At 46.3% G+C, this 20,066-nt stretch overlaps 1 protein-coding gene across 1 annotated transcript in view; it reads right to left on the bottom strand.

Moving 5' to 3' along the window:
• LOC131983294 (RNA binding protein fox-1 homolog 3-like) overlaps positions 1 to 20,066 on the bottom strand; it is a 258,147-nt gene that overhangs the window by 51,092 nt on the left and 186,989 nt on the right.

Below are 20,066 nucleotides of genomic sequence, written 5' to 3'. Positions count from 1 at the left end.
CTTGACGTGACTCTCTTCCTCTGTTTCCCCCTTTAAGGACAGGGAAGTGGTAGGGGTGGGGGTGTGGGGGGGGATTAAGGAAATAAAGTGATCTCCCTCCACCGCAGCTGGTTAATAGGAAAAGTCTCTGTCTCCTCTGTGCACCATTCATCATGTCAAATGGTAATATCTTTAAAGGTCAGGCCGAGTCATAAAGAAAAAAGAGCCTTGGCTAAACTTTCCCTGGGATTTCCAGAGGTCTAATCACCAATCACCAAATCTGAAGTGTCTCTTTTGATTGGCTTTTGATGGCCTTGTTTCAAAGTGAATCATTACACACACAAAAAGGGACGTTTAGAAAGGCTGGTAGGCAGCTAATTTTTTTACATGAAGGGAATTCTCTGTGTGGCATGACAAAAAAAAAAAAAGAAAGAGAGTGGAAGATAGAGTGCTGGAATAAATATGAAAAACTACAGTTGCATGATTCATCCAGCTGAAAAAGCAGCAGGGTTGCACAAAAAAAACAGCCTAAAAGCGAGATAAAATAGAGAAAGAAAAAGGTGGCTGGAAATAAAAGAGAGGCAGAGGAGCTAAAGACTGCTACTGTCTGACAAGTGTCACACTTGCGCTTCGATCCAGCCTTCCTCCTGCGCTAATGACTGTCAACACGACAAGCAGGGCCGTCTGAAGGGGGAGAAAATTACTCGCTGAAAAGCAATTGACTGACCCCCATCATTTCTCAGGGAACCAGTGACCTGTGAATATTTCATTATGGGGAAAGTCGTGAGGCCCATATAAATGGGGGGCAGGGGGTGGGGGGGGTGTTGATCTGCGGAGCTGTGCCGTCCCGAGCTGGAGAGGGAAACCGGGGGCAGCCCTGCCTGCCTGGGAGCCTTTTTAACTGCTCCTACAATGCACATTTTTATCCAGAGAAAGAGAAGGAATGAAAGAACTTAGTTACCGCTCGGAGAAAATGTTTTCCAGCAGACCGCAGTGAGAGCTAATGTAGATAGAGTGGCAGAGCATCTAGATGAGAGAGGTGCTTCATTTACCAAAGCCTGAAGAGAAGGGGGAGGATTTGAAGGGGAGAGAGGGAGAGAGAGATGTTTTGTAGGTGTGGGTCAAAGCAAGCCATTCTTTTACCCTCTGCACGACATTCGTCTTACATTGAGAAACATCAGAGGCCTCAGAATCGAGAGGGGCAGGAAGAGAAAGAGAAGACGAGAAAGATGAAAGAAAATCAATCCCTCGGCAAGCTTGATTGATCGGTGGAGTTTTGGACAATTTCATCAGGAGACTCCACTAACCAGAGATGACACGACCCATATTGGAGGGAGAACGCATTGTGGAGATTAATACCTGCATTAGAGGCATCAGGTCGGATAAACGCGGGCTCTGGCAGTAAATACACTGGGCCAGCATGCCCCTTCCATGACGACTTAATGCCAGAAAAATCCTCGCAACCCACACTTTACTTTTCAAACTTGGACTGGACGGGATAATTGAGTCAATTAGGAGCACCTTAATCCGTGGAAGGGATCTTCAAAAGAAAAATATACAGTCAAGGTTTGGGTTTGGTCTTAAGGATATAAATAAAGAGAGCTTGGAGATTGTCTCTGTTTATCCAACGATGGAGGGAAAGAGCAGAAGGATTATATCGGAGCTCATCCAGGAACCTCGTGTTACATATTAACTTCTGCTCTTCACTGTTTTAGCAAAACTTTGATTCATCTTTTTTTTTTTTTGCGAGGGGGAATAACACTTTTTTATAATTACTTTGTGACAGTTAAGTATTCGTCAACATTGAAGGAGGATGAGTTTAATTAGATATGAACAGGAGGAATGGAGGATAATATCGTTTTCTGGTCATTCTGACATTTCTCCTCATCCTCCGTTATTCTAAGACAAGCATCGGAGAAAGTCAATAAGTGCATCATGATCAAAAACTTCCACTGAATCCAGCTCGGTGCAAGAAGGAGCAACTTCTCTGCTATGTCAAACCGATGGAGGGAGGAAATGGACAGGGTGAACTAGGGGGAAGTGCAGAGGGACAGAGGGAATACTGCTGATCGAGCAGATTGGGCAAGAAAGCATGAAATACTACATTACGGGGGGAAAAGGACAAAAGCAGCCACCAGGGCCTGATCATGTAGGCCTGACAGGGAGGCAGGGGGTGGAAGTAATCGAGGGTCACACAGGCCAGATGACTGATCGGGGGACGTCGGGCAAAGTGACAATTTTTGCGGATGGTAAATATTTCAACAGTGCTTGGTCGTGCGGTGGAGGTCAAGCAAGCTCCATTTTAAAACACAATAGACAGACACCTTTAATAAAACATCTCACATAAGCACACAGCTGCTCACAGGCCCTCGCTACACACACACACACACAGAGAAAACTCACTGTTCTTTTCCTTTCCGTTAATGGTCTAATTTCCTCGGTTGCAGCTAGAGGAAGTTGCTTTTACAAAAAAAAGGGGATAAAATTCAGGTCCTCGCTCATAAGCAAAGTGTGGGACGTGACCATGACTGTCAGTGACATTTTGCAAATGATCCACATTTCACACATTTTAATTCAACAAAAAGGGCCTCCTCAGTCCCTTTCTCATATCTGGTTTAAGAGCAAAGCCTTAAAAGAGCACGCAGGATTCTTTTCTTCTGTCTCTGAGAGCACTGCTGACGAGGGGAGGAAAAAAAAGTAAAGTCAAATTTAAAAAAAAAAGAAGAAGAAAAAAAATCCTTGCTTCCAGCTCATCAGGCTGGCATCCCTCCAGGAGTGTCTCACTGATATACAACACCAGAGCCGGTGTGACAGTGCACATGGATCTCATCCATGTATCGCTGGCTGAACATCACTTGCAGCAGCTCCTGCAGACACATCCAGCTCAAACCCTTTGTGGCCTACCCAGAGTGCCCCTGTTCTCTTTGTCCATCAGCTCAGGTAGCGCAGAGTGACAAAGCCTGAGTCCGGTCCAGAGGCTGCCCCCAGTTCCTTCCCAGCTCCTAAACTTGGCAGCTGAGCCGCTGAGTGGGGTTGGGAAAGCGATGGTCCCCCTTTTGCTCACTATCCTCACGTATGGTCAGGCGGCTTAGATAAATAAAGGGGACACACCGGACAAAAGAGCTAAAAAAATTTCCACATCCTCTCTATCAACATAAGTTTACATTTTTTGTGGGAGCCACTTCATCAAGATTGCAGATTGGAGATGGCAGCCATATGAAATCTATGATAACCAATATATCTTCCAAGTCACTCAGAAGGTCAATCTTGGTGTCAAAATATACATTTTCTGGGTCAAAGAATAATTTAAAGCTATTGAGGATGTCACTAGATGGTTATTATAATAGGTCATATACAATGCATGTATTCTGAACAATTGATAACATGCACTAAAGGTGCAAGTGGCTGTGGTGCAAGAAGGCACACTGGATTTGCAAAGATCTTTGTTGTTGTAAATGTAATAAATAATAAAAGTGAAGCTAATAAAGTTTTATTAAATGAGTTGGAAATAAAGTAAATACATAAAGTAAAATAAAGTAAATACATGGTCAAAATGAACATAATATGTTCATTTTGATTTTATCTATTTGGTCAAATAATCATCCAGTGATATTCTCAATAACTTTAAATGATTCCTTGACCCAGAAAGTGTTTATTTTGACACTAAAATTGACCTTCGAAGTGGCTTGGAAGATATGTTGGTTCTCATAGATTTTATATGGCAGCCATCTCCGATCCGCAATCTTGATGAAGTGGCTCCCACCAAAAATTGAAACTTATGGTGATAGAGAGCATGTGGAAAAAAATTGGTGCTTTCGTCCGGCGTATCCCTATTCTTCTTAAATCTAGTCCTGAGCCGCCTGACTAGTAGTCGTGATAAGGCAGCTGGGTGGTTGGTGTTGTTATAGTGTCAGAGATAGGATTGGCCCCTCTTCCTCTGTTTTACATTACTGCATGTCTGCAGGAAAGTTGATTAAAGCCCGGACGGAGATGTGAACTCCTCACCTGCTCTGCCTTTCATCACCGTTGGGGTGAGGGGATTGGGGTGGGGCCTGCTGCCCCGCTTCTCCATGCTGTGTATGCATCGAGATTATGACCATGAAGGCTGCATTACTGTGCCCTCAAAGGGTAATCAGAAGCTCGGGGTGGGTGGGTGGGGATAGGGTGGCCTAGGTGTGGGTGGCTGCAAAGAGCTGGATGGTGGGTACTCATTTATCAAACACCTCCAGGATAACCTCCCTTCTCTTTCTTTCTCCTCCATCAAAAAAATGTGCCTTGCATGAAAAAAAAAAAGTCTCTGCTGCCTCTCAAGCAGCTTTGCTTTGAGGCTGAACCTGCGCTTTCTGGTGCACCGTCCTCGTGGCAAATTAGCACTCATAATGAGCTGGAATCCAGTCCTCCGTGCCTCCATTAAAAAGGGCCCTTGGGTCCTAGATAGACTCTGTGACAAGACCATCGGTGTGTTAAAGCGGTGAAATGCACACCCTAGACCTGGAGCATGTACCGGCTGAACTCTTGACCTCCCCATCCCATCTACATCTCACACCGCGCCCCTCTGACACGGTTCCTCAGAGCTGTGTTTCCTGATCCCAGAACCCATTCACCCATTTACCCATTTTGAAACAATGAAATGGCCACAATGACTTCTTGGACCGGATTCAATAGGTACTTCAAGAAAAGGGAAACCTGCTGGGATTGGCTTAAATGATGAAAACTATTGTGCTCAGAAAGAATCAATTGGTGCTTTTCAGCGTAATTCGATTCTATTCACAAAGGGGCTCGGGAGGCAATCTTAAAATGGAAATGCCACTTTGCTTGGAGTGGGTGGGGAAGAGATGAAGAGAAAGAGAGATAGTTTGCATGGCAAGACACCATCTACTACGCTTAGTACACCACTCAATCACGTCCATGTGTGGCTTACAAACCGCTGCCAAGTTTGTGCTGAGTGCAACAAAATTCCACTAAAGTGGGTTATCGTTTTCAGCCAAATAATTACGGCGATGTGGGTGGGATGCACCGCACCTCTTCCCTTACATCCACCACAAAGCAGCCTTGCGGCGGGTGAAATTTTAAATTGGTCTCTGCTTACATTTTCCCCAAACCGCAGTCCTTTAATTGCATGATATTAGAGCAATTTAAAGACTTGCAAGTTCAGTCGGGACTGCAGATCAGTTTCCTGAAAGCAGGAAAAAAACGGCTGCATTATCTGTTTGGGGTTTTTTTCCCAAGGAAAGCTCAGGTAGTAGTTCAGGTAGTAGTTCAGCAGCCAGAGAGCCTTACAGGTGTTTAGTGTTGGAGGCTGTGTTACATATGGTTGCATAAGATATAAAAATGTGACATCCTTGGTTGTTATCTAATCAAGGCAGAGCAACAAATTGGTGCATTCAGCTGCCAGAGGGCATTCATGGCACAAACTCCAAGAAACTTGTTTTGTGTTTTAATCATAAATGGCACATTTTTTCCCTGGATTAAGCTCTTGTACATTTCTGTCTGGACCTTGAGACAAGCAGGTGAAAATAACGACATATGCTTAAGTTGATCCTGCAGAGCTGAAAGGAAAGGAAGAGCTAAAAACCAACTTCCCTCTTCAGCGCCAATCCAGCAGGATGTCGTTTATCTCTCTGGTCGGTAAAGTGCGGTTGAGGCTCCGGTCAGCATCCTTAACCGCTATCTGTCACTCTACCTCCTTCTCTCCCCCACCCCCCGCCCCGTGCTGCTCTGGGACCGGCTCAGTTTCAACCTGGCTGTGTTCAGAGACGGACAGGATGAGGTAGACGAGGAGTTGAACTGAGTCTGCAGGCAGGCAGGCGGGCGGGTGGGGAGTGTTGGGGGGCATTGTTAGAGGCTAACCCATGGGGCTGTTCAGTTCAGGGGCCCTTCTCCTCTCCCCCTGTCTGTCTTGGCAAGAGAAGAGCTAGTGTCTCTTGCATCATTAATGAAGGTGGTTGACGCCCCATGCAGCAGTGCCCAGCAGCCTCAGTCTCCTGCCTGCCACCAGCCTGGAACTTTGAAAGAGAGCTGATGTAGTGTATATCCATACTATGGTAATGACAGAGGTAAAGCCAGGTCTCCCTCTGCTTTGCCACTGCATGCTGTATAATCAGCCATGATGAACAGAGCGACCCAGGAGATGGCGAGGTCTGCTGGCATATATGTCGGACTCCATTGTGAAGTTTATGAGTGATAAAGGAAGCACATTCAAAGAGACTTCCAAACATGAAAGCTGCTGTCTGCAGCTATGAAATCTAATCTCGACTGAATGGTGAGGAACAATGAACTAATTAAGGATACTTTTTTTCCCTCCAAAATTCAAGTTTGATTGAATCCTGGATAACTTGCATCTCAAAGAGAGATGGAGGCTCTGTCTGAGAGTGTTTACTGTAAAATGCAAGATGGAGACAGACAGACAGAGAGAGGAGGGGGAGAAAAAAACTACCTCTACTCTCCTTTCATCTACAGTGAAGACAAGCATGTCACAATTGTTGCCTCCTCAGATTTCCTGATCAAAGTGCCTTAGTTCAGTTCCAAGCCTTCAAATCACATCCATACTTCATTCTGGGAGTTGAACTTTCCGTCCACGCAATCGATACTTCTTTTTGATTTCAGCTGAAAATTTCCACTTCTCAGAAATCTCCGGGAGCAGATGACAACAACATATAAACTGTATTTAGAGGCCCAACCTGTAATTCAGAGGTAAACACAGGGCAGCCTCACTAAAGCATCTGGAGCCGGGGACAGCAGGCTATCACTCTGAGGAGAATATGAAACATCCACTGCAAGGTCTGACAGTGTGTTACAGTCTGTCAATGCTGACTAATTCACAAGGCCGAAGAACCCTGAGAGTCACTAATTGACTCCTGAGTGGTTAAAAGTGTGCATGCAAATACAAAACATGCAGAAATAGCAATAAATTGTTATAAAACTCCGCTCTTATTTAGGTATCTTTCTCTTAATGTAATGCATTTTAACTGCATTTCTCCTGTGACAGGGGAATAAAGTTTATTACCTTTGAAAATGATAAGAATCAGAAATACTTTATTGATCCCGGAAGGAAATTTGGTTTTGTTACTTCAGTTACTCCAATTGAGAACAGAAAGAAATAGAAAATATATACTGTGTATATGCATGGTCGCCCAAAAAGTCGGAATAATTTTATTTTCAGTCACAATCTTCTGTTAATTGTGGTTTCATTTTGAAAGTTTTGAGAATAAATGCACTTTATCTGTCAAGAATCAATCACACTGTCACAATCATTTCATGGAAAAAAGGCAAAAAAAAATGTATTCCAACTTTATGAGCAACCGTGTGTATAAATAAAATGGAAAAATAGCAAAATATGCAGACTGAAGAATTATTATTTCACAAGTACGCAATAATACATGAAGGTGTGAGGTGTTAATGAGCTCACGTGACAATTAATTTATCCAAGTGTAGTATATTGTCAGTTCTGATATCTAAAGCGTCTGTGAATGTGAATTGCCATCGTCTCTTCATTACTAATTTTCACTTTTAACAATAATAAAAAAATACAGACTGAGGCAGAGAGAGGCAAGCAAAGAGGAGGGAGACAAATGAGAGGCAGCAGTTAATTCCAACTGCAGATAATTCCACTTCCATTTGTGGTCTTAAACATTAAGCTTATTACACACCTGCGGATGCACCACTTTCTTTCTTTCTTTTCTACATGTAGCAGATAATTAGTAATAAAAGTAGTCGACCTAGCTTTGCTAGTAAGCCTTCAAAGCCTCGGGTGTTTGTGTTGACAAGCTGCCTGAACACATCAAAAACTGAGTCGGCTGCTATTGACTTCACACGTTCACATCTTATTGTACATGAGGAGGTGGTGTGCAGGAGCAGCACAGTGACGTGGAATTGTGGGATTTGTTTACTTGTGCGACATATGGACCGGAGTGGAGTGGATGCAGAGAATGCTATTAAATATTTTATTCCACACCACCTGTTTTAGAGCAGAGCGATCGGGCAATCAACCTGAAAGTGTTGCCCAACATCTCCCAGACATTTGTTTGCATTGTCAGCAGAGCCGGCTGCAGAATAAAACACAAGTATGAGAGAGAGAGTAACAAAAAGCCCCAGAATAACACTCCTGGAGCGCTTCAACATATGCATATAGATTAAAGAGGAAAATATTTGTGTAAAAATACTGAGCATATTAAAACAAACACTCAACATTTCAGGGAGCCAAAAACTCATTCAAGTCCACAGATAGACTGGGAAAGGGATGTTTTTTGCCACTGTTGACAAAGTGATTGTCATTTCCATTCAAATGTGAGGTTTTTACAGAGAGGACTCAATGCTAATCGACATATGAATGAATCCAGGGAGGCGAGCTTATTCAGAAGTGTACTACTGCAGCCCTGCACTCCCAGAATAGCCTGCAGCTTTACTGTATCTCTGGCTCTTTGTTAGCTCCTCGCCTCTAGCCTCAGCCTGCTGCATTTGTGCAAAAAGCGACAACAAAACACTTGTTTTTAGAGGGAAGAGCCTGAATCTGATTCAACTTCAGAGGATTAGAGTAACAATGGGGAGCTCGTGCACTCACACGTGCATTCACACACACACACAAGCTGTCTCTCTCTCACACACACACACATGCAGGAGCAGTCCCTGCCCAAGTGGGAATGAACTGCTCCAGAAAGGCCAGGGCCTTGGCAAGGTAATTAACCGAGGGTGCTTGTTTCACATGGCAGAGTCCATTAAGTGCCATGTCACACTGATGTCAGGGTAAAGGTAGCGCACGCGCACGCACACACACGCAGAAACACACACACTCTGCTTTCAAATGGGGGCAAGAACGTTTGAGGTGGAGATAGTGAAGTGAGAACGACAGAGGAAAACGAACAGGGAGAAGTGGCTGTGGCTTCTCCGGGGCTCTCTAACCGATCCCTCCCTAATCAGCAACCCCACTCCCCCTCCAGGTCCCGCCATCGATCGGCAGCTCTACCACCCCAGTGCCGTGATGAGGAGCAGGGGGAGAAGTGGATGTGTTACCCCCTAGTATACCCTCTAATTGCCCTGTCTGGGTTACCACCACCACCACCGCCAGGCAGCTTTCACAGCAAAATGGCCCCCGCACCAACTGATGGAGCAACAATTCTGCTGGCAAAGCTTGAAAACGGGCCCAGACGTAAGCCCATTAGGCACGGATGACCACACCAGACGCTGGGGGGACGAGTGGGAAGGGCTGCATTAGCCGAGGGAGGAAGTGGGTGCGCTCGGCCCCATAACCACAACAGTGAACAAACCGCGAGAGCACCGCACACCTGAGAGCCTATACCTGCAAGTATGAACACACACACACACACACACACACACACACACACACACACACAGTGAAGCATATACCTTTCAAAGTACGGCTGCATCTCAGATAACATTGTCCCCACTGAAGAGACTTCCACACAAGCTAACTGAGGTTTATCTCCCACTTAACAGATGAGCCAAAGGAAACAAGAGAGGCACTCAGGGACTGAACAGAGAGAGGACTGAGTAGAGAAGAGGGGACAAAGTGGAGGAAGGGACAGAGAGTAGCTGCAACACATGTAGTGAAGCTACAAGAAGATGATCATGACGGGCAGGTTTCTGCAACTGCTCTTAAAAACAATGATCACACTGAGCATTGCCTTAAACTTGATTGCATGGAGTGTGTGTGTGTGTGTGCGCTGGCGGTGGAGCGTGAAGGAGCGCGCTGACGGATGGATGTGTGCCCGCAGCCCTGCGAGCTGCCGTTACGCTGCCCAGAGCAGCACTGCAATTAAAGGAGTAAAGGCCTGGCCGCTCAGACCGGAGGAGCAGGGCCGGAGAGCTTTGGACGGCGAGTGCTGAACTGAACACTGTGTGTGCTGATTTGTGCACTGACTGTCCCCGAGAATAGGGCCATGTATTTTTAATCAATGTCAAAGTGATGAAGTGTGTGTTTGCCTCAAAAAATCCCCTGACAAACACAAATAGAGAAAGACAAACTCCCCAAGGGGCCCCTTTGTGCACACACACACACACACACAGACACACACATACAGAGCCACAGAGCAAAGACTGGACAAAACATTCCAGCAACTGACCCTAACAGTCTCCTCTATCTCACTTTTAGTGTTCAATCTCCTCATTAGTATTACATAAAACGAACATGAAAAGCAGCCTCATTTGGAATGCAATTAACATTTTTAATAACAATAAATACTCTTTAGATAAGTGGTCGGCTGGCCGATAATTAGAAATTGGCGGATCTATGGTCATCCCTCAAGACAGACACATGCTGACTTTTCTGCAGGTTATCTGGTATTGGGAATCATTCCTGAAGCATAAACAAGCCAGGGAGATAGGCTGGCTACCCTCCAACAGCCTGTCTCCTCAATTTTACAGGCCTCTTTTCCCCTTTCAGCCAATTCAGCCCCAAATATCGATCAGCAGAGAGAGAGAGAGAGAGAGAGAGAGAGAGAGGGGCAGAGAGAGAGAGAGAGAAATTGAAAGAAAGAGATGGGCAGAAAAAAACAGAGAAAGGGGGGAATTGGAGAGATGGGGATGGGGAGAGGGAGGAGAGGCGGAAATGGAGGCCAAAAAGGTGAGGTATGTGGGTAAGTTGCAGAAAGGCAGAAAGTTTCTTAGTGAATTCAACGCACACACAAAACCATGTGACGTGAGTAAAAGAGTGGTTGCAAGGCGGGCGGGGAGGGAGGAGGGAGGGAGGGTACTGTAGGAAAGCAACAAAAGTGAGATCATGTTGAGTCTCAATCCCCAGCAAACAGACATCTAATACTTAAAGCTGTGACGACGTAATAAGATCATTAACCCAAAGACCAGTGACCTAAGGAGGATGCTCAGTGATCCCTGACTGAGATGCAGAGCATTAAGGAGCCTTCTGGATGATTGCTTCAGAATTATGGGACCACAGAACATGAGCAGGCGGGCTCGTGGGCGTAAATGAAGCCACAACCACAATTCTGTGATGCATTATTCTCATAAGTTCTCTCAGCTTTTATTTGCCTCTTTACAGTCTTGCCTCCCATTTGGACTCCACTGCACTGTATGTAATCTGACTAGGGGGCATCAAGGGCTGGATGTGATTATATGAAATTAAATTACAACACATTCAACGCGCCAGAGCACTGCGCCTTTTCTCGAAAGTAACCAATTGGAATGCTGCTTTAAAGAAGCGCCAGATGTTACGTGGTGGAGGGCTGGTGGTGATCTCTGACCCTGCAGGAGAGCCGGCGACGCATCCCAGGGCCTGCAGCAGTCGGAGGGGGTGGGGGAGCAGAAAGGGGGCCAGTCAAAAGGCAGGCTGCACATAGTTTTACACACTATAAAATATGCATTTGCTAAGTGGTACAGCATTTTGCCCTTTGAGAGGTTCATGCATTGTTTAGGCAGCGGAGCAGAGGAGGAGGAGGCCGGATGGTGGCGGAGGAAGTGCTCAGTAATGGGGCCAAACCGGAGTGCTGATTTATGTGCACAGTCACCCAGGTAAAAGAGAAACAGAGGGACGGAGAAAAGGGGAAGAAAAAAGCAACACTCTATCTTCAAAAGCAGTTCACTTCCTCTGCAGTGCACCGCGTTTGGCCCAGCTATCAGCCAACAAGCACAGTTCAGTGCTCATGAGCTCCACTGATGCTGAGGTTAAACTTTTCCTAAATTGCATCTACTGTATTTTTAATTGCGTGTGTTCTCTGCTGTCGATTAAGTCGAAGTTAAAAGCCACCCTTTTGGAGGCAGCAGATGGTGGGCTGCAGAGTACAACCCAGCAGCACTGACTGATCTGTGGCATGTGCTGCTGACAGCCACACAGCCTCTCTGTCTGCTGCACAACACAATGCAGACCCTGTGATACTATCATCAGGGTATTATGAAATGAAAGGCCTACCCCGCCTTGTATACCCTTCTGTCTCATTTACGCTAATATTATGGCAGCCATAAGTAACATAAAACTAAAACTCAGGCTAGAAATAGACCATGACAGGCTGCCACTGACTCTCAAAGCACAGTGGGTGTGTTGAGAGTCGTGAACTAGGTTACCCCTGTATGTCTGCAGACCAGGACCCCCAGGCCTGCAGGCCTGTAATGCAGTGGCCCCTCCCTTCATCCCACATTCACAACAATAGCATACGCTAATGCACAGGCCAGAAGTGGTCGCCACATTCCTGGCAAACACAGCCCAATCTTTAACCTCTTTACAGTGCACATGATATACTTTGCAAGCAGAGGCCAAGGGTTTATCCATTATGAATGAACCCATATTACTCCAGGCATTAGCAATGTATGAGCTGGGCTTTAGAAACACAAGGTCTGGGGTTTTTCTGCCTGCCTCCCTGCCACTCCTTACTCCCCCCTCTCCTTTCACGCTGTTTTCTTCCCTTCCTCGCCACGTGCTGCTGTTCTCACACAGCCTCCCATGGATGCCCTGACTCCTGCCTGACAGCTCATCTGGGCTGAGCCCCGCCTGTCCGATCGGCAGCTCCGTGAAACGCAGGCAGTTTGAAGAGGCAGGGCCACGCCCGGGGCTGAAGCCCTCCACTGATCTTAGCTTTGCTCCTCGCGCTCCAGCTCGGCTCTCCTAACTCGGGCCGAACCTCGCTTGCTCGCTGCCCTGTCCTCTTCTGTCTGATTTCAATGCATCTACCGCCTTTGTGATGGTTTCTGATTTCTCAAAGCAAGTCGACTGAAACTTTAATGAAAACCAAGCATGAAAAGAAAAAAAAACCCACCATCAAGGCAGAATATACCATTGTGCTATTCTTACCATCCACATAGCTTTAAGCTTCCAATACATTTTTCATAAATCTGTCAATTCACAAAGCCTTAATTTGTGTTCTTCTGTTTGTTGATGTGAGTGAGGAGGTTGTGCATGTCACAAATGTGTCAACACCTTCCACAAAGCATGGACAACTTGTTCATTTCTTGCAGCTCTCTACAGTCCTCATCAGATCTAACAAACAAATCAATGAGGGCAGAGCTTGCAGAGGAGCACTAGTGATGACTGGAGCATCTTTCCTGCTTACTTTTAGCATTTTGGCAGCGCGGAGTGATGTGGGAAGATGGAGCAAGTGCTCTCGGTGGAGCCTGGGACTCCCCAGGGCTGCAGCCCTCTTCTCCACCTCTTCACTCCATTCCCTATTGTGAGACAACGAGATTACAGCGGTCCCCGGGGAGAGTGCCGCTCCCGGCAGGCGCCACAGTCCCCCGCTGGTTGCATGTATGAGGAAAGAGAGAGTGCGCCTCTCAATCCCTCTCTGGCCCCAACACGGGTCAGCCTAATAAAGATTATGTCTCACTTTTAAATGAACAAAACAACACACTCAAGCCATTAACCTCTCGTATAGTCCTGCATCGCATTACTAGACAACTGCAATGTGATTACTGGCCGACGGAGTTTGAACAATGTGGCTTCAGAGCTCATTAATGACTGGAAATGTACAGAATGTTAATAGCTACAAGGTAAAATATGAGCACTTGTCCCATGTTGTCCCTGTGTAAAAGGGAAATTAACATAGTTTCAGCTGGGTTTCAGCCACAACAAATAGCGGAGGACAGGAAGGAGTGTGGTGAGCAGCCGAGCGGCAAGAGGCCTGGACAAGGCCTATTATGACAGGAAGCTCCACTCATCAGCCATTCAGAGCGCTGTAAGAGGAGACATAAATCAATGGTGTGCCAATTATGACACCACACTGAGCCGTGTGAGTGCAGGGAATTAGCCGCACAAATCTCAGTATCAGGTTCAGTTAGATGGGCCACGATGGAGAGGGGAGGGAATGCCAAAGAAACACCACAGGGAGGAAAGAGAGGAGGAAAGAGAGAGGGAGAGGAACAGCTGAAATGTGAGGCAACTCATTACGGGTGATAAGGAAATCAGCCAAATGCATTCCTGTTTATCTCTTTTGTTCTTTTTCAGCCCCCAAAAATCATCGTATTCATGGATGGAAGTTGGAAAGTCCCATTACTGAAGTCTTCACTGAAGCATCTGAGGTGAAAGCTGTAAGGCTGCAGCCACCACACATCAAGCATAGATCTCATATTTCATTCTCTCACACTGAGATTTCTCTCTTAAGAACATTAAACTACACCTGACACCTCCTCCTGCTCTGCACACACACACACACACACACACACACACACACACACAGTGCAATCAAGGAGGTGTCTGGGCCGGTCTCTGGGAGGCTGGCAGCGGGTTAGAGGCAGGCGGCAGCAGCGGCGTTCAGCTGGGCCTGAACACGAAGCCTCGACACCACTGAGCACACAGCTGTATCCCAGAACTTAGATTCTGATTAAATGGAAACAGAACAGCCCATTAAAGTCATTAACATACATCTAGAGTATGCATGGGGGGATGTGCACCAAAGGGTGTGCATGCACAGTAATGTAGCGCATATATTAAGAAAAGATCCGCTGATAGGACTTGAAAGAGCATATCTTGCAAAAGCTTATATATATTATTTATCACTCAGACATCAAAAAGGAGACTTTGTAATGACCTTTTTAATTCATATGCAAAGGTAATGCAGATTCAGAAGCTGGAAATCCACCAAAAAGCACAAGCAGAGTTCCACAAGGCTGTGGCATGACTGCACCAGCCTGGCCAGACTCCGCTCTCCATCTCACTGCTGCCTGTATGTTTAATTTAGTGTCACACTGGATATGGTGCTGCTTTATCTCATATCATGAAGCACATATGCTTCTTTTAATTTCTGAGATTAAGATGAGCTAGTTATCTCACTTGTAAGAAGAAGAAGAAGAAGAGGGAAAATGTGTTGAAGAGAGTGCGTGACTAACATAGGAAGGAAAAAATTTATTTCTGCGATGCTAATGGAATTTAGTGTAGAGATATTTTAAATATGTTCATATCAGACATTTAGCAAATACTTTGATTTTCGGAAAAAGGTGCCAACATCTCGTCTCATGTGGAGGAGCAAACACAAACATTAGCATATTGAAATGTAGACGCTCTGTCTGTCTGTCAGAGATGTGAGGCTGATAACTCATCACCTCCACAGTCCACACACTGGGGAGAGTGTCACTGTGGGCCCAGAGTTATTTGATATCCCCAGTGAGGCGCTCAGGTCACACTCCTCCACTGTGTGTGTGTATGTGTGTGTGAGTGTGTGTGTGTTCAAGTCATCAAACATCAAGGTTTGTTGCCTGCAATCCCTGCTGATTTTGGTTTCTGTCCATTGGTTGATAAATCATGAATGTTTTAATTGTACACTGACCTTGATGAAATGAATGGACATCATTTATCAATTAGGAGTGCAATGGGGTGATGTAGGGAAAAAGTGTCTGCTGACAGAATTATTTTTCATCTCGTCTTTGGCTCGGTCAGCCTCCCTCTGTAACCGCAGCACACCTTTTTTAAAAGGCTTCTCAGGTTGGAAACAATTTTCATCTGGCAGTGATGATGTTATTATTATTATTATTATCATTACAGTCTCTCCCGCTCATAAACTCCCTCCCCTCGGTACAATCCTCAGCTGTTTACCAAGTATAATTCAAACAGGAAAAAAAAAAAAATATATAAAGACGAAAATGTAAAAATTGAGAGAGCGCTGGTATGACCGGCCTAATCTGTGCGTGGGCGCTCCAGTGTGCTCACACAGTATGGCTTTTCATGACATGAACATCAAATCTCCGGAGAATACAGCTGCCACGATGAGATGTGTTTTTATGGGGATTTAGGCTCTGGAAGAGAGATTTGAGTATTACCTATTGTCAAAAATGTGCAACGTTAGGAGAGCTGTAGCGATGGAGGATGGGGATATTAAACAGGCCTGTTAATGTTTTACACAGTGTTGTTGATGCTCCTGTAGACCTGTAAAGTCTTCACAGTAACTCCTGGTGTTGAGTGGTACAGGGGGCTTATTGAAAGGTGGCGAGTGGGAGGTGCATAAAGGAAGATAATTCTGCTCTCCTGAGGGTTTGGAGGAGCTGCAACCCCCCACCCTCATCAGCCATTTCTCCCTCAGAGCAGTCTAGCATGCAGAGGGACATCGTTTTTCATCCCTCACAAAAGGCTCAGTGAGCCCTGTCTTTAACCAGCTAACAACAGACCGGCCTAGCCTTTAATTCTTCAGACATCTAAATGCTGGCGGCGTTCATTTTAGTCAGGCATCGGAGAATCGGCTCGGGCCAGTTTTCTAACCTGGAGTGCAGTCCAACAACGTGCCCAGATAGATGTGTGACCACGAGCCAGAGAAGCCCGGCGCCGACCTTTTGAATGGTGGGCTGCCATTCTCAAACACCGGGCCCCAGATTGACTTCGCCCTCAGCCAGATGAGAGAGCCCGCTCATGTGTGAACAGCCCTGACTGCCTGCATGGGTTTGCCAGATCCAAATGCCCCGCAGGTCTGAGGGAGCATTTTACAGCCTGTTTAACAGTAACTTCAAAAATCCCCCCGTCCCATTTTTTTTCCACAAAGAGATTTCTCAGACATCAGGCCTTGCTTGCTGATTGCCTCTGAACGTAGTGTTGATTAAAAAGTCAGCATTGTTCAGGCTTTCTTGTTTTCTCTTTCTTGTGGATCCTGGGAGTACAAACAGCTCGATAGGCTGCGTGTGAAAGTCTTCGGGCCTTGTGTCTGACGAGGGACCCGCGGTGAGAGAGAAAGGGGCCTGCTTGCCCAGCTTTTGGAATCCAATAAAGTGCTTTATTCCAGGGCTGGGGCCGACGTGAGGCTAATCTTTGATCTGAACTGGAAGCTGAGGGCTCCGGAGTGGGCCACGCTGCCCGATTATTTATGGGAACTTCAAAGGTTCCGCTGATCACACTTGTGTCTCTTATCTAGCGAGTGAGAAACAGCCACAACAACAAAAAGTGACTTTGCGAGCGGAGTGGAAATTCAGAGCACGGAGAGAAAGGTAGGGATAAAGGCGTGAGCGTTTGAAATAGAAGGGGGAAGGGTTTGCTGGGGCTCTGTGGGGAGATCTCCAGATTAGAAGTGATCAGGCCGATGTATATATGGGCCATCTGCCTGGGAATGTGCCTCTGGCTCCGTCCGAGAGACAATCGGACCTGAGCGGGATAAGTGCTCCTCCTCTCCTCTCTGTTCCCATGGAGGAGAAGAAAGGCCGCCAGTTTCAGGGAACCCCACTCTCCTCTCTTCCTCAATCCCTTGTTTTTTGTTGCCTTCTCCGTCTCCCTCACTTCCTCTCTGCCCCCCCCCCCCACCCCCTCTCCATCCCTCCTTCCACTATCACCACCGCCACCTCCACATCACATCAGAAATGTGACTGGCCTCAAACTGCTGACTTGCTCACAGTCCATTGAGTTTCCTCTCCTTATCAAATTACAGCCACCTCAATAACCCACTCGCTGCAGCACGCCGGAAGAAATGAGGTTTTCTCCACCGCCCGCCCCTGGCACTGCACTCTTTTTCCCTCGCTTTTTTCTTCTCTCACATTTTTCTTTCAAAAACAGCAGACAGGGGGGAGGAGGGCGGGGTAGTGTAAGAGGACGGGGGTGGCTGATGTGAATGTTGGCGTATATTTTCGAGTGGGCGTACGATCGTAATGTTTCGTGTGCGCAATGGGGGTGGTGGTGGTGGTGGTGGGAGGGGGGGTGGGGGGTTGATAGAGATGGCCCGTCGGCTGCACATTGCTGATTTGCAGACATGGGCCGATGTCCAGATGGCAGGCGCCTTCCGGGAGAGCGTTTTTTATTTCCACCCCAACAACTGCTCAGTCACACTAGCCCACCAAGACCCCGGCTACCTCCTAGCATCAGCTACCCTGGGTCACTTCTCCTCTCTGAGCCACCAGGCCGCCATCTCTCCCTCTCTCCGCCTCCCTTCCTTACCCCCCCCCCCCCCGACAAGAGGACTACCACCGTGTCTCTGTGGAGAAAATGACACAGTCCCATCACCTGTTATATACCTGCAATGAGAGAGCTTTGGGGACCACGCAAGGTCATCCGTCTCATTTTGCGAGCGAAGCTGCAGTTATTACAAAGTCAAAATGAAAAGCCTCATCCCCAGGTCAGCTGTCTGACAGGTGATGGATGTCATTTAACCTTCTCAGCAGCTGGTTACTGGTTTAGACACCAAAGTAAATAAGGCAGAGGGAGGAAAGTTGAAAACACCTCCACAGGCCCGGATCCATTTTCCCCTCATGTGCTCGTGTGATAGAGCTGCCTTCGAAGAGTAATTGATTTATTTTTAACGTCAGCAGCATTGATGTTTTTTGAGGTCGTAATTGCCCCTGCGTTAATGCATGCAAATGAGAGTTCAGGATAAATTTACAGGAACTTGTGCACCCCCCCATCCCCCCAACACACACACACACACACACACACACACACTCCTCCAATGTGAATTAACATCAATATTTATCTTAGTTCTATTATCCAATTCTTACCTCATTCACATGCTAATTGCTACAATTACCATTAAATAAGGGCCCCGGTTCAGAGGAAATAACCTGCTGCTGAGCACTTGAATTACTGACTCGTCACCTGTGTGCACATGATGCATACACTAACACACACACACACACACACCTACACACAGAGAGACAGCGAGAGAAGAAAGAGAAGGCATGTTAACATCTGCCTTGTGGTGGGTTTTTAAATCCCAAAGCACCTGACAAAACTACAATGCAACGAGTTTATACATATTTTTGGAAAGCTCTGCTGTCAGTGGCATCGTGGCTGCTGCTCTGACACAAGGATACAGCAGAAATAGCTGATTGGAAGAGCAGCCCAAATTGAGAATGAGCGCTCATGTATAATGATTGGAAGGATCCCGGAGAGGGTTAACATGAAAGCCCAGCAGAGTGCCAGCCCCAGTTACCTGCAGAGCCGCAGCCGACGTGCTCTGCCTTCACCTGTTTTATTGGAGACGACGCCGGTGTGTCAGTGACAGCGAATGTCCAAGTTGAGTGGGAGTAGATTAGATTAACTCCCCTGTGAAAGAGCCTTGTCTGCTTCCATTGTGCATCTTGTCTAGTTAAAACGACACAGGTACGCCACGGAAATAAGCAGGTGTGCTGACATCAGAGTTGTGTTGGGAATACCGGCGCTGATTGGAAAACCTACAGAGTATTCTTCAAACACAAACACACAACTGACGTGCAGGTCCTGCCCCCCCTCCGAGCAAACGTCTTACATGAAGATCAAGTGAGTGATTCTTCAGAGCCACCGGGGTACAAACTGTACCGCGCTGCACCCGCCGGACTCCACGCTCAGTCCCTGAAGGGATCTCTCTCTGTGCAAAGACATCCATTTTGTAAATCGACATGGTGGATGTGCGAAGGTGTTATTGGAAAAAAAAGGCCTTGCAGAAGAGGAGCGACTAGAGGCACTGTTGCAACCAAAATAAAGGCCTAAGTGGATAGAGACAGAGCCTGGTGCTAACTGAGTTGTAAACTTCTATTGCCCTAAGGCTGCAGTCATACTCTGCTCATCGAATCAGCCTGTAGCAGAGTAAATTCAGACCTTGTCAAGAAAACAAAAAAAGAGAGGCAGTGTACACAGAGACGTACGATGCAAACTAAATAAGTAAGAAAAATTGGTCAAGAAAATCCAATTCTCCTCTCAGGAGCAATATCAACGCTTTGTAGTAATGCATGGAAAAAACTGACCTCAGCAACTCATCCCAAGATGCTTTCTTTACTTCTTGGTGGAATAAAAGTTTCCTAGTTGACTGTATATATATATATATATATATATATATATATATATATACACAGAGCTGCAGCCAACCTCCCTCAAACAGCAATATGCATGAAGAATGATTACCGATGTCAGAGCCGTCGTGCCTTTTGGCCTGGCCTCATGCTCATGCAGCACAATCAGGGGAGCTGATGACCTTTGCTGATGGCAGAATACCTCATCGTGAAGGCCTCTCAGTCGTAAAGTAGTAGACACGCCGCGCAAGATCTATTAGTTTGCTCTTTTATCTGTAATAATCCTGACAGAACAAATAATATCCAGGCATATTCTGAGGAAAAAATAAAGGGTGGAGAGAAAAAAAAAAGTATCATAATCATTCAAAGTGATGCTCTGGGAATGAAAGGAACGAATGTGAAAATAAATTCAGTTTCGATAAATCGACTGCACTTGCAGGACTGGAGTGAATGCAGGCTGT

This window comes from Centropristis striata, chromosome 13 (genome assembly GCF_030273125.1).
Source record: "Centropristis striata isolate RG_2023a ecotype Rhode Island chromosome 13, C.striata_1.0, whole genome shotgun sequence".
NCBI lineage: Eukaryota > Metazoa > Chordata > Actinopteri > Perciformes > Serranidae > Centropristis > Centropristis striata.
Note: the sequence above shows the minus strand (reverse complement) of the source record. Positions and strands in the feature narration are given on the sequence as shown.